Raw genomic sequence first — 15,887 nt, forward strand, 5'->3', positions numbered from 1 at the left:
AGCTGTGCAGCGTCCATGCCCCCACGGGGTGGTGACGGTGGTCCACTCCTACGTGGTGGAGAGCGAGGGGGTGAATGTGGGTGTCCACCTATGCGGGGTGGGGAATGAGGCAGTGGTGGTGGTGGAGGCTGGTATACCAGATGGCCAGCTGCCTGCGAGGGGCCAGCTCGGCTGCCCGCGCTACCTACCGAGAGCTCCGAGTGGGGCTCAATCGGCTGAGATGCGGCTCTACGGTGCCGCGGACGTGCATCGCGATGATCATCCATGGTGCAACTGAAAATCAATAGTAACAATAAATGTAACATCCATGATACGTATGAGATGGGGCGGATGACAAGAGGGAATTTCGATCATAAGTATCTATATGCAAGTTTTTCGTTTGAAAGATATTGCTCAAAGTGCTTTGACTCGTATTTTTATATATATGTATATACATATAGATATATTTAATCATTGGCATGTGACTATGCTTGGTTTCGGTTTTCTTCGAGTGATCCCTAGCTCAGCCTATAAGGATTACGGTAAGCTGAGCTCTGATACCACCCTAAGGATGTCACACCCCAAACCAGGAATTCTGGATTAAGGTGTGATCAACCTCGCCTCGTGCTTAATTAGTCATTAAGCACGCAAGGCTAATCATCAATAATAAATCAAACAGCAGCGGAAGCAAAATAATATAAATATCAAGCATCAGTCACATAGCTAATAAATAAACATACACGTACATAACTTATAATCTGATCCATCTCGGATCCAAATAACAACATCTATAGAAGGGGATACATGATCTATCGAGCCCGTATATATAACACAGGAATACGGGACTCGTAAACCTAATCAAAAGTCTAACTCTAGCTAATCAAGCGGTGTGGCCATCGGGGACAACTCCTGACAACTCCTGCTGCGGATCGCCAGATGCTGTACCTAAAACCCACGAAACAACTTGTGGGTGAGCGACGAATCGCCCAGTATGTGACCCAGAATTATCCCCTCAGGGATCCTCTACGGTCAAAGCACTTTTATTTTATAAAATGAATATAATTAAAATATGCACATGTGTAAACCTATATTAATATCTAATAGAACTTATAATATTTTTGAATGATGTCATGATGCGATTATTCTATTATCCCAACATGCGAAATAAACCCAAAATAAAATCAAGGTGTAATATCGGATATAAATCAAATCGGAATCCAGTACTCATTGCACTGTGTGTCCAAATACAATAATAATAATAATAATAATAATATGGATAAAGCAAATCACCCCGTGCCGTGCCAATAGTATCAAAAGAATCGAATAATATAATCCAAGGACTGTGATCAGAGTGCAATGATACACGTTGCCTAGTGACATCGAGCATTGCTCCACAAGAACTGCACACTAGCCGATGGTTATACCTTTACCAAAATAATCTGAATAATATAATCCAAGGACTGTGATCAGGGAACAATGATACACGTTGCCTAATGACATCGCGCATTGCCCACAAGAACTGCACACTAGCCAATGGTTATATCAAAATCCGGTGTGTCATCTCGCCTAACGATTCATCACCCAAACATATCCAATAGGAGAAATCATACAATGCAAGTCGTAAAAAGTTAATCTCTTCCCTCATGAGCAGGAGAGAACTCTACCGTCCGGCCAGACCAATAGGATCAGGGGCTCGTCCACCCCGTGCATCAAGGCTCGTCGACCTTATGCACTTGCACATCATTCCTCAAGGCCTGCACTAGCCTTGGGAACTTCCGTTCTAGGTAAAGTAGCTCCTAATGTAGGGAAGGAATAAATCCCGAATCGTTCGTGCCTCAGGGCTCGCATCCGGCCCGCACGCAATGGTAAAATGAATCGAAAAGAATACATAATCAAGTTTATACATATAATATAAATCCTAAAGCCATCCAAGGATCAAGTGACCCTCAGCTCAGTGGCTGTCGGGTCGTCCCATGCCAAGTGACACCAAGACGGAACGAAGTCACTCGGCTCTGCTCAGCTCTCACCAATGTGTTGGGGTTTCGCGCGGTGTGCTAACCGGAAACCCGTTTTAGGCTTAAGTTGCGGAATGACCGTAGAACAAAAATTTCTACGGCCAACTTAAGCTCAGGATTAAACGGGGTATGTCAGGAAACTTTCCAAGGCGGTCCACCTTCAGTATTCCTTTGGCATCAAAACCCAATTTAATCCTTTTACAGATCTACTCCATGATTGATTTCTAAAACTTTAATCTACTTACAAATTAAATAGATTAATATAACATATTTATACCTTGTTTCCAAATCACAGTTGGAATGCAGACCGAGCGAGTAGAGCCTCACCAGGGAAGGAATCGACTCGGAGTATCACACGTGTGATACCTCTATCGGTTATCCACCAGGACTAACCGGAGAGCGGTTTATTTCTTCTGCCAGAAATACCGTAAACCGCGGAATTCTGCAAAAACACTATTCACGGGGAAAAGACGAAAACCCGTAAACACGAATTTTCGGTTGCTCAGTTTCATCAATATGCAAAACTGACATACCGCTAAATTCGGTAAAACACTATTCATCGATCCCGTAAATATTCTCCACAACAACCCGCAAGATTATACGTCAACTACGTATAACTTTCTTTTCTCAACCGAAACACTATTTGGGAGAGAAACCGAGAAAGAGAGAAAATACCGATTCGTTTCTGCACGAAAAGATACATGTGAATGTGCATATGTATATATGTGAATATGTGTTTCTCTCTCTACCCCTCCACCCCTATTTATAGTGTTTAGATTCGGTTGCAAAAGACCAAAATGCCCTCCAAGTTCGGCCTATTTACAAGATATGCCATTGACACCTCATCCTTTTATATGTGAAATGACCAAAATACCCCTTCCACACCCTTCCACATTCTTCTCCATGCTTCTACACATGCAAGGTGGCATAGGTGTGAAATGACCATTTTGCCCTTGTGGATAGGATTGATGACATGTCATCTGGATAGGATCAATGACGTGTCATGCGGATAAGCACGAATCTGAAAAGACCCGAATGCCCTCGGCCCGAACACAAATAATATTCGTATAATTATTCTGAACAATTATATATATATTTTTCTTTCGGTTATTTGTTTCGGTATCGATGACGTGTCATCTGGATAGGATCGATGACGTGTCATGCGGATAAGGACGAATCTGAAAAGACTCGAATGCCCTCGGCCCGAACACAAATAATATTCGTATAATTATTCTGAATAATTATATATATTTTTCTTGCAGTTATTTGTTGTTTCGATAATTTATACAATGTGTCCTGCACATTTATAAATTAACCGGTTAACTTTTATACAACGTGTCATACACGTTTATAAATTAACCAATGTTTTTGCTTGTTATTTTTACATAACATTTATAATTTAATTATAACACGTATAATTAATTATAACCATCTTAATATTAATTATAATCAATTTATAATTAATCAGTAAGATTCTCCGAGTAGCTCCTATATGGTGTGACCCAATAGGATCTGTGTTATGTTGGTAAACAGAGTTAAAACTGTTTTAACTTCTGTTAGTCATGGGTGGCATCTGGCAACACATCATGACCATCCAATTACACAGATGATGCTGTACTGTACAATATCACGATCCAGTAAACAATTTACTTGTGTCTGTTCTTCTGTCTCATAGCTATCAGATTAGTTTCAAGATAGATGTGTGTCATCCTTGCTAACTGAATCTTTTCTTGATCTTGAGCAGATTATCAAATATAATTACTCTTGTAATTATACCGTTAGCAGATAATCTAACTCTATCAAGGGGCCCAGTGATGCTATAGCTCGTATAGAGATACGAGGGACAAATAGTATTCTTGGTAAACTATCACTTCCTCAGCTAAGCTATACATATGGAAAAGCTACCGTTATGACTGCTTTTTACGGACAGCGGTGGATAACAATCACACATACATATTTCTCAGTGGGAACGATAAATACCTCATACTGTAGAACGTGACACTGAATGAAAACATAAATGACACGAACACAATTCTATTTAATGTTTCATTCGGGGTCTGTCAAATACCATGTTTCTAAAACATGTATCTATGTGATTAAAATGACATCTCGTGTCAGGTGGTTTGTAAAACTTAACCATCTTTTAATCCACATACTAACCTTATCGCGGTAATTAGTGTTCCTGCTAATTACCTTGGTCAGTGACCTTTTAAGAGTATATATCATCTATATTATGGAGTTTCACAATTTCAGTCATGAACTCGAAATGATCCATAAATTCAATAATACTCAAGGCAACAAAATGCTATATAAATAAACATTCAATTCATGAACAAAGCTTTATGATAAACTATCGTATTATTGACTTCTAGATTATTACAAACTAACAATCTCCCTCTTAAGCTAGGAGCCAATCATCGTAGGCCCTACTTATATACAAAATTCTTTATTCTCTAAGATCTCGTAGATCCTGAGAAAATCACACAGCCAATCTTCTATGTGTTCCAGACCCATAGAAGCATTAAGCATCTCGTGCTTGGCTTGAGGAAGAGATTTTGTGAGTGGATCAGCTGTGTTGCTGACTGTGTCAACTCTACTTATCTTTACATCACCTTTATATTAATTATATCTTTTATAATTAATTATAAGCATCTTATGATGTTTACGATCTCTCGTATTAGGTGATAACGTTGTAGACGAGAAACATATCCTTAGTTCTCCTCAAGAACTTAAGGATATTCTTTACAGCATTCCAGTGCTTTATGCCTGGATTAGCCTGATATCTACTCGTCACACTCAAAGCATACGAGACATCTGGGCGAGTGCACAACATGGCGCATATGATAGAGCCAATAGCCGAAGCGTATGGTACTCTACTCATAGTGCTTTGCTCATCAGTTGTCGAAGGAAACTGAGTCTTGCTAAGCAGTGCACCATGATTCATTGGCAGGAATTCTCTCTTAGAATCCTGCATGCTGAACCGATTCAGCACTTTGTCAATGTACGTGCTTTGACTTAATCCTATAAGTCTCTTTGATCTACCTCAGTAGATCTTTATGCCTAGTATATAGACATCCTCGCCCAAGTCCTTCATCGAGAAAACTTTTCTTTAATGAAGACTTGGCTAATTGCAATAGAGGAATATCGTTTCCTATTAAGAGTATGTTATTTACATATAAGATTTAAGAAAGGCGATGACACTCCCACTAGTTTTTTTGTACACATAAGATTCTTCTTCGCATCTGACGAAGTCAAGCTTTTGACTTCTTCGCCAAATCGAAGATTCCAACTCCGTGATGCATGCTTCAATCCATAAATGGATTCAAGAAGTTTGCATACCTTCCCAGCATTCTCTGGATCTTCAAAACCCGTAGGCTGTGTCATGTACACATCCTCTTCTTAAATTTCCATTTAAGAATGCGGTTTTGACATCCATTTGCCATATTTCATCATCATGAAATGCGGCAATTGCTAGGAGTATCCGAATTGACTTAAACATAGCCACGGGTGAAAAAGTTTCATCAATTCCCAGAATTTGTTTGAAACCTTTTCGCTACTAGCCGTGCTTTGTAAATAGTCATATTGTCATCCATGTCTGTTTTCCTTTGAAAACCCACTTGTTAGCTATGGGCTTCACCCCATCAAGTGGTACAACTAGGTTCCAAACCGTGTTGTCATACATGGACTGTATTTCGGATCTTATGGCCTCCAGCCATTTATCAGAGTTAGGCCTATCCATTGCTTCCGCATAGGTCAGAGGATCTTCAGTGTCAAAACTGAGACCTCGTGCAGTCCCAAGTACCTCTCGGGTGCATGGACTGTTCTCATTGACCTACGTAGCACTTGTTCTTCAGGCTGTCGAACTTGATCCACAACTGTCTGCGGATCCAGTTCTACTTCAACTTGCGTTGAAGCACTTGAGCTCGAGACTAGAACCTCATCCACAACTATTTGTGGACTTGGTACTTCCAGATGCTCATCAGCCAAAAAATCAAGAGGTGGGTTAATCTGATCTAGTTCAGATATTGTATTGTGTGATGTATCTTGAATTTCTTCAAGTATTACATTACTCCCACTACTTCCTTTTGCAAGAAACTTGTTCTCCAAAAGTATACCATGACGAGCAACAACTAATTTGTTCTCGGACTGGTAATAGAAGTAATATCCTTTCGTTTCCTTAGGATACTCTACGAAAAAGCACTTGTCAGATTTGGGACCAAGTTTGTCAGACGTTTGACAAATACTTCGCAACCCCATTTTTAAGATAAGACATATTTGGGATTTACCAAACCATAACTCGTATGGAGTCTTTTCAACTGACTTGGATGGAACCATATTTATCGTTAGTGCGGCAGTATCTAGTGCGTGTCCCCAAAATGATTTTGGGAAGGGTGGCGTTACTCATCATGGAACGAATCATGTCCAGCATGGTTTGTTTCATTTTCTTGGCAACACTGTAACATTGCGGTGTTCCTAGAGGTGTGAGTTGTGAGACTATCTCACATTCCTTTAAGTACGTTTTGAAAACCATAACTCAAGTATTTGCTATCACGGTCCTACCGTAATGCCTTAATACTTTTGTTCAGTTGATTTTCTACTTTAGTCTTAAATTCCTTGAACTCGTCAAAGGATTCAGACTTATGTCTCATGTAAGTCAATACTTTCATGAAACGTTTTGAGTCTTTTGTTATTGATGTTAAACACGTGGTTTTCCATTTCTAGCATATAAAGATCATTTAACAAGTAAGATGATCCATAATATGTCTCATTTTATAAATAGAACATCTATTGTCCTTTATAACAAACGAGAAACCATTCATCTCTAAACACGAGATTGATATGATATTTCTAGAAATGGTAGGAACAAAATAGACATTTTCTAGTTCCAGAATAAACCCGCTAGGCAAGTACAATTCTATCCTACCGACTGTAACGGCTGCAACTTATGCTCCGTTTCCAACTCGGAGTTGTACTTCCTTATTGCGTAACTTCCTTTTAGTGCGTGCATATTCATGCAAATATGAGCACATGATCCAGTAGCCAGTACCCAATCATTAAAAGAGGTCGCAACATTAATTTCAATAACATAAATACTTGAGACTGAGACTTTTGAGACATTCTCAAACTTCATATCTCCAAGATACTCCGGGCAGTTTCTCTTCCAGTGACCTTTGCTATTGCTAAAATAGCAGTCAGAGTTAGCAGAAACATTTATCTTGGGAGAGTTCGTTCCTGGAACCAACTTCCCTTTGCCTTTGTACTTAATCGCCGTTTTTCCCTTTTGCTTTCTTGATCTTCCTCCCACCTTCTTGGATCATGAGGACATGAGAGCTATTCTCGATGTCTTTATCAGTGATCCTCAGCATCCCTTGGGGCTCCTGCAAACTTTTATCCAACTCTTGCTTATGGGAGTTCACAATGAACTCCGAATAGCTGGGAGGAAATGAGTTCAGGATAACTTCTGTGGCCAACTCGTGGCTCCACAGACAGTTAAGCTTTTACAGTTTCTCATCATCGCTTGTCATACGAAGCGTGTGAGTACTGACAAAGCTGCTCTCTACTATTTCAGCAGGGACCGGTGTATTTAGGATATATTCCCTTTTCTCACGTATGTCTACCTTTTTGAGTAGGTAGCGTAAAGAAAAAGACGTTTCTTTAGCCATATTTCTACAACGTTTAAAGTAAAGATTTTAGCTTTGTTCATGTAATGTTTTATTCCAATAATAAAACTCCCACTGCAAATTTGTTCTATTCCCATTTTGCAGTAGGACCAAGATCCATGTTTTCACCAATAACCAAGGCAGTGTATGCATATCATGGCTATCAGTTATCTTAGGTAAGCAAACTTGCTAATCACATCTCTTTGTGATTCTTGGTTTCGTTAAAACATCACGTGTATTTAACGAAGACTTTGCCCCGAGCCCAAAACTGTTTTGGAAATCATCGGTAAGTAACCTCACTCTATTTGGTTTGATATGTCGGACATAACCCTCGACCACCAAAGGTAAAAGGCGATGTCTACTGAGTAGTTTAATCATCAACCAATGAACAATGGTTTGAGGAGAATAGAGTGGGAAGGGCATACTACTTAATATTTAATGGGTTGGTGTTTATGCTTAACAGTGCCAGCAATCTCCAAAGGGGTATGTCAGAAAGAACGACTAATGTGATTCTATTCGTATCTTTATAGCGACTTCTTTCATATGCTTCATTAAGCAATTATGGAAAGGAAGTCTTGAATACGGAATGTGATCTCCATTTCTTTTCTTATCTTATGTCAGAAAGAACGATTAATGTGATTCTATTCGTATCTTTATAGCGACCTCTTTCATATGCTTCATTAAGCAGTCGTGGAAAGGAAGTCTAAAATATCGAATGTGATCCCCATTACTTTCTTTTCTCAGCATATGTAAGAATGACTAAATGTGATTCTATTCGTATCTTTATAACGACCTCTTTCATATGCTTCATTAAGCAGTCGTGGAAAGGAAGTCTTGAATACGAAATGTGATCTCCATTAGTTTATGTTCTCATCAGTACCTCTTTGATACGCTTAGCTTTGTTAAGCAGTCAGTTCTTGTAACTGACTTTGGACATCGTCTATCTTGTAGAGGTAGTTTATATGGTTTCTTATAAAAACGGTAAATCTAATCTATACGTTTTTATATAATAGCAGTAAATCTGATTTACCTATATATGTGACCAAGTCACGTATATTTCTTTCAGTTCGTAATGTTGACCTTGGTCAGCGTTACGGACACGTGAAAGTTGCTTGTCAGAAAAATACCGATTGTGATCCACTTCCTATCTTCCTCAAAGACCTCTTTCATATGCTTCAGTAAGCAGTCGTGGAAAGGAAGTCAGACAGAAAGAATAGTGAATATGATCTCATTTACATTTTCCTAAAAGACCTCTTTCATATGCTTCAGTAAGCAGTCGTGGAAAGGAAGTCAGAAAGAAACAATGTCAAATGTGATCCCACATTCATATTTTTCTTCAAAGAAAGTTTTCTTTCACGGTTCCTTAGAAAGACGGTAAATCTAATTTTACTCATTTTTCATTTTAAAGCAGTAAATCTAATTTACTATAAGCTGTAAATCTAATTTACTTATATACAGGACCAAGTCGGGTATATAATCTATCAGTTACCAATTCTTTATTTTGCAGCTATACTCAGTTCTTATTTATACCATTTAAAGCACATAAACAATTTATATGTTTTAAAATCAGATATTCTTTTCGGTCCATAAAGCAATTTGGTAACGTGACAAAGTTCCTTTTGGGCCAGCCATTAGGACACGTGAAAGGGGCTCCCAGGAAAGATTGGGGTCACGAGGACCGCTTAGACTCAATCTTTCCTAGACAGAACCATCTCTTTCTTGTGTGGAAATGACAGCTCTTACTCAGGTACTTTATTGCTTCATCACATTCTTCGATGAACTTTACTTATCCGAAGGTTTTCGAAAAGGCGAAAAACTTACACTAAATTTTGCCATTTCAAAAGCGTTAAAGCAATTTGGTAACGTGACAAAGTCCCCTTTGGGCCAGCTATCAGGACACGTAAAAGAGGGTTAGACGAAAAGCCGAGACTTTTCTTGTCATTAACCTTGTCTTTTACGGGTGGAGATTAACAGCTCTTACTCAGGTACTTTATTGCTTCATCACATTCTTAGATGAACTTTAACGCAATCAAAAGTTTTGAAAACGAAAACATAAAGAAAGCATAAAATCCTATTTTATCTTTCTCGGTCGGAAAACCGATCCAAGAAATGTAAAAGTTTACATTTCATAAGAAAGCATAAAGAAAGCTTAAATCTAATTTAACTTTCTTAGTCGGTAGAACCGATCCAAGAAAATCTCATTTCTAATCGGTTTTGGACTTAAGCTGCAAATGTAAGAATTAAACTGATATGCGGTATATGCACCTAATTTGCATAAGTTATAACTTTTAGAAAATCAATCAGCGGGAGAGCCTTGTGCTCTGATACCACTGTTGGGGTTTCACGCGGTGTGCTAACCGGAAACCCGTTTTAGGCTTAAGTTGCGGAATGACCGTAGAACAAAAATTTCTACGGCCAACTTAAGCTCAGGATTAAACGGGGTATGTCAGGAAACTTTCCAAGGCGGTCCACCTTCAGTATTCCTTTGGCATCAAAACCCAATTTAATCCTTTTACAGATCTACTCCATGATTGATTTCTAAAACTTTAATCTACTTACAAATTAAATAGATTAATATAACATATTTATACCTTGTTTCCAAATCACAGTTGGAATGCAGACCGAGCGAGTAGAGCCTCACCAGGGAAGGAATCGACTCGGAGTATCACACGTGTGATACCTCTATCGGTTATCCACCAGGACTAACCGGAGAGCGGTTTATTTCTTCTGCCAGAAATACCGTAAACCGCGGAATTCTGCAAAAACACTATTCACGGGGAAAAGACGAAAACCCGTAAACACGAATTTTCGGTTGCTCAGTTTCATCAATATGCAAAACTGACATACCGCTAAATTCGGTAAAACACTATTCATCGATCCCGTAAATATTCTCCACAACAACCCGCAAGATTATACGTCAACTACGTATAACTTTCTTTTCTCAACCGAAACACTATTTGGGAGAGAAACCGAGAAAGAGAGAAAATACCGATTCGTTTCTGCACGAAAAGATACATGTGAATGTGCATATGTATATATGTGAATATGTGTTTCTCTCTCTACCCCTCCACCCCTATTTATAGTGTTTAGATTCGGTTGCAAAAGACCAAAATGCCCTCCAAGTTCGGCCTATTTACAAGATATGACATTGACACCTCATCCTTTTATATGTGAAATGACCAAAATACCCCTTCCACACCCTTCCACATTCTTCTCCATGCTTCTACACATGCAAGGTGGCATAGGTGTGAAATGACCATTTTGCCCTTGTGGATAGGATTGATGACATGTCATCTGGATAGGATCAATGACGTGTCATGCGGATAAGCACGAATCTGAAAAGACCCGAATGCCCTCGGCCCGAACACAAATAATATTCGTATAATTATTCTGAACAATTATATATATATTTTTCTTTCGGTTATTTGTTTCGGTATCGATGACGTGTCATCTGGATAGGATCGATGACGTGTCATGCGGATAAGGACGAATCTGAAAAGACTCGAATGCCCTCGGCCCGAACACAAATAATATTCGTATAATTATTCTGAATAATTATATATATTTTTCTTGCAGTTATTTGTTGTTTCGATAATTTATACAATGTGTCCTGCACATTTATAAATTAACCGGTTAACTTTTATACAACGTGTCATACACGTTTATAAATTAACCAATGTTTTTGCTTGTTATTTTTACATAACATTTATAATTTAATTATAACACGTATAATTAATTATAACCATCTTAATATTAATTATAATCAATTTATAATTAATCAGTAAGATTCTCCGAGTAGCTCCTATATGGTGTGACCCAATAGGATCTGTGTTATGTTGGTAAACAGAGTTAAAACTGTTTTAACTTCTGTTAGTCATGGGTGGCATCTGGCAACACATCATGACCATCCAATTACACAGATGATGCTGTACTGTACAATATCACGATCCAGTAAACAATTTACTTGTGTCTGTTCTTCTGTCTCATAGCTATCAGATTAGTTTCAAGATAGATGTGTGTCATCCTTGCTAACTGAATCTTTTCTTGATCTTGAGCAGATTATCAAATATAATTACTCTTGTAATTATACCGCTAGCAGATAATCTAACTCTATCAAGGGGCCCAGTGATGCTATAGCTCGTATAGAGATACGAGGGACAAATAGTATTCTTGGTAAACTATCACTTCCTCAGCTAAGCTATACATATGGAAAAGCTACCGTTATGACTGCTTTTTACGGACAGCGGTGGATAACAATCACACATACATATTTCTCAGTGGGAACGATAAATACCTCATACTGTAGAACGTGACACTGAATGAAAACATAAATGACACGAATACAATTCTATTTAATGTTTCATTCGGGGTCTGTCAAATACCATGTTTCTAAAACATGTATCTATGTGATTAAAATGACATCTCGTGTCAGGTGGTTTGTAAAACTTAACCATCTTTTAATCCACATACTAACCTTATCGCGGTAATTAGTGTTCCTGCTAATTACCTTGGTCAGTGACCTTTTAAGAGTATATATCATCTATATTATGGAGTTTCACAATTTCAGTCATGAACTCGAAATGATCCATAAATTCAATAATACTCAAGGCAACAAAATGCTATATAAATAAACATTCAATTCATGAACAAAGCTTTATGATAAACTATCGTATTATTGACTTCTAGATTATTACAAACTAACACAATGCATGCGTATGCACGTAATATAATAATAATATATTGTCTCCACGAGAAGAAGACAAACTAGTATCCTAATATTCTAATAATATAAATATAGTATTATTTAATTACTCTACTCCTACAATACAGTAAATTCAGGTTTTTCGGGGCTTATGCAATTCTACCTATAGTGCAGAAAAAGATAAACATGCTCTACAGTTTTAATGCAACTACTTAAAATAAAGTGCGAATGTCAGGTCAGATGGATCGACTGGTAAGAGTACGCCCACGAAAAGAATAATTCAGATATCCCACACCTGAGGGGGCTGGAGTCTCTGTCGCTAAAAATCAGCGTGCTCCACGTATGCTCCGATCTGCGGGTCAGTCGGATCGGCCCACGGGTCGGACTCGTACGGAGTCGACTGATCTGTGATCACGTAATTTAAACTAATTAAAATCTATGCTAATTTATTATAACCCTCGTCCCAGTTAATGTGCAATTCAATTTCTCGATTAGTTCGATTTTATAAAATTACCGATTCAGTCAGTCTGACTGATCCGGTTAGGCATATATTAATTATTTAATTTCATGTCATCGAGCTTAGCGTTAATCTTAATTTCTTTATAAGTTCGTCATATATTGATCATTCACTTTGATCTAATTTAATCTAATTTAATCCTAATTTAATTTATATATTTAATAATTTAATTTGAAGATATATTGCTTGTAGAAATTCAAATGTCGAATTATTCGTAAATAAAAATAATTGTTCGAGAGCTACGGTAAATTAACGGGTTTTACTTAACTAATATATTCTAATTGCCTATCTACTTTGATTTATTTTAAACGGACTACAATTAATCTTAATTGATCAAAATTCGGTTTCGAAAGTAAATTCATAATCAAAAATCTCTAATGCGAATATTTTAATAAAAATATATTGATTGTATGGTCATTGCAATTTTTATAATCCGTTTTAATATAGTTTAGTTATTTTATATTCTAGATGTATAATTCTTTTATAAAATTTTAAAACAAAACCTTCAATTATTGTACGCGTTTTCTAATTAATTTATTCCTAAGTCGCGCAATTCGTTATTTTTATAACTAAATTAATTTCTACGTTTAATTAGTCGTTTCGAATCCATGTCCAATAAATACTTTCCGTTGCTAAATAAATTGGTCCTTTAATAATTAACAACAAATTTTTGTACAAGTTCGAAAAATGTTTAAAAGAGTTATTTTAACTTTTAAAACTTTTTATAAAACTTTTATTTTAGTTTAATGTGTTGGGTGTTTTAATTTGGTTTGTTTCGGGATCATACAGTTGTCCAATCGGGTTATTTTAGTATCTGCTCAAATTATGTTATGAGTCATCATCGAGGCATCAGACCCTGGACGGTATAATCATCTCCCGAATTAACTTCAAGTTTACATAAGCATCCGGTTTTATTCGGTTACGTTATTAAAACCTAAATTTCTAAGCCACATTTTAATCCGTCAATTTATGCACCTCAGCTTAAGCCAGAGCCCATAAATTAATTTAAAAATCCAAATTTCCATTTTTATTTGCATATGTACATCATGCCATATTCAATTTAATCTATAGGCCCATGCATACAATTCAATTCAAGGCCCAATACAATTAATTCAATTCAACCCCGTGTCACAACAATTTATTTCAAAGGCTCATAACAAAATTATACATATGCATAGCCGGCCTACATCTCAAAATAAATCACATTATGCAATTTGGTCCGTGACAATTCAGATTCGGGTAAAAATCAGATTACACCATACCAGAATTTTACGGGACTGGTACACTGGTACCAGCCACATACACAATTCATCACACATCATTTACATACACATCATTAACACAGAACCAGCACAGAACCGATATCAGAACTGCACCTCCAGTTACCAGAATCAGAACAGGACAGAACCAGGAAAGTAAGTCAGAGAGCATGGCAACACAGCCAGCAAAATAGAAAGAGCACCAGGTCAGAAGGCAATGCACCTAGCCAAACAATAAGCCGGACCAGCAAAACAGAACAGAGCAAGGGGAGGCGCAAACCAGCCCACACAAAACAGAACCAGTGACAACAGCACAACAAAGCCGAATAGGCATGGATACAGTTCAGATCAGAGGGGAGGGGGGAAATCAATAAGCAGCTGCCCCTGCCGGGAAAAACAACAACCCGAGCAGTCAAGGCGATATAACTAATCAACCGAACCAACGAATTTCTAAGGTGCTTACTTACCCGATTAGCAACGGAATCCAAGAAGAGGCTTGTCAGGAACGACCGGTACCGAGTCTCTACACCTCGCCGCTCGGTCGTCTAAATCCAGCACCGAATTCAGCAAGAAGCACCAGCAGTAAGCACGAATCAATGTCACAAACGGGTATGTCACAGGAAAACGGAAGGGAAAGAGGGGTATAGTCTCAACTCATGAGCGAAAGAGAACCAGGGAAACCAAAGAGAGAGACAAAGGGAGTCTATATACCCGGAAAGGAGAGAACCACACGCAATAGGCGGTACGGTCGGCTGACGACGAAAAGACAGCGGCTACTTTCGCCGTTTCGCATTAACTTCGACGGGACAATGAGAGAGAAAGAGAGCGGGGAAATCAAACGCAGATTCCATCTCCTAAAAGGAGATACCAGGAGAGAATGAGCACTGGGGCGGGGTCGGGCTGTCAGCGGCAACAACGAAAGGTGGGTCAGGGTTGCAGCGAGAGAAGAGAGAAGAGGGTTCGCTTCCTCTGTCTTGCGCGAAAAAGGAGAAGAGGAAGCGAAGAGTGGGAGAATAGAGATGGAGGGACCCGCTGTCGGTGAGAGAAGGGAAGAGAAAGGGGTCATGGACCCGAAATTTTACTCAAATAGAGTTTATTCTCTATTTCACATCCAGTCAAGGATCAAGGGTTGAGGATGCTTCAGGATTGGTGCAAGATGTAATCTAATGGTTCAGAAAATTCCAGAATTCCAATATGGAGTCACTTGATTCAAAATCAAAGGTTGAGATAACTTCAAATTCGTGCTATGAGAAGATCCAAGGGTTAAAATAAATCAAGCAATAAAATGGGGTCCTAATGGGTATAATTGGATGAATTAATTGATTTCAAGTGAAAATTTGGTTTTGAAAATATTTGTTATAATATCCATTTACACCTATAAGTATGTAATTTGACTAAATCATCTATTATGAACGGGAATTGTAGATTTTTATAATTTCGTTTGCGTGAACATCTATATCCTTGTACATCTAATTACTTATCTGATTTATCCATTTTCACGTACCCTGTTAGTTTATTTTCAAAGTTTCTAATATTATATAAATATATACATCTCGTAATTTTTAGTTTATGTTTTAATTAGATAACAACTATTTTCTAAATGACCGTTTATTTGAATGGAACTTTAGATTAGTATCATTAATCCTGTTTTAAATTTATGAGATATAACAGTATCTACAGAAACAGAATTTTTTTTAAAACTGAAATGCTGTGATTAATCTTAACAATGTAAATATATTTGTAATTAATGAACCT

At 37.8% G+C, this 15,887-nt stretch overlaps 1 long non-coding RNA gene across 2 annotated transcripts; it reads right to left on the bottom strand.

The window, feature by feature from the left end:
• Positions 1–657: 657 nt before the first annotated feature.
• LOC144558721 (uncharacterized) lies at positions 658–14,914 on the bottom strand. Of its 2 annotated transcripts, XR_013512976.1 has the most exons (3): positions 14,600–14,914; positions 12,652–12,761; positions 658–924 (listed from the first exon to the last, which is right to left on the bottom strand). It is a non-coding gene; the product is annotated as an uncharacterized LOC144558721 (long non-coding RNA). The 2 variants fall into 2 exon arrangements; XR_013512975.1 differs by lacking the exon at positions 14,600–14,914 and having other exon boundaries at positions 12,652–12,816.
• Between the last annotated feature and the right edge of the window lie 973 nt (positions 14,915–15,887).

The sequence above is a fragment of the Carex rostrata genome, chromosome 8, assembly GCF_964058835.1.
Source record: "Carex rostrata chromosome 8, lpCarRost1.2, whole genome shotgun sequence".
Lineage (NCBI taxonomy): Eukaryota > Viridiplantae > Streptophyta > Magnoliopsida > Poales > Cyperaceae > Carex > Carex rostrata.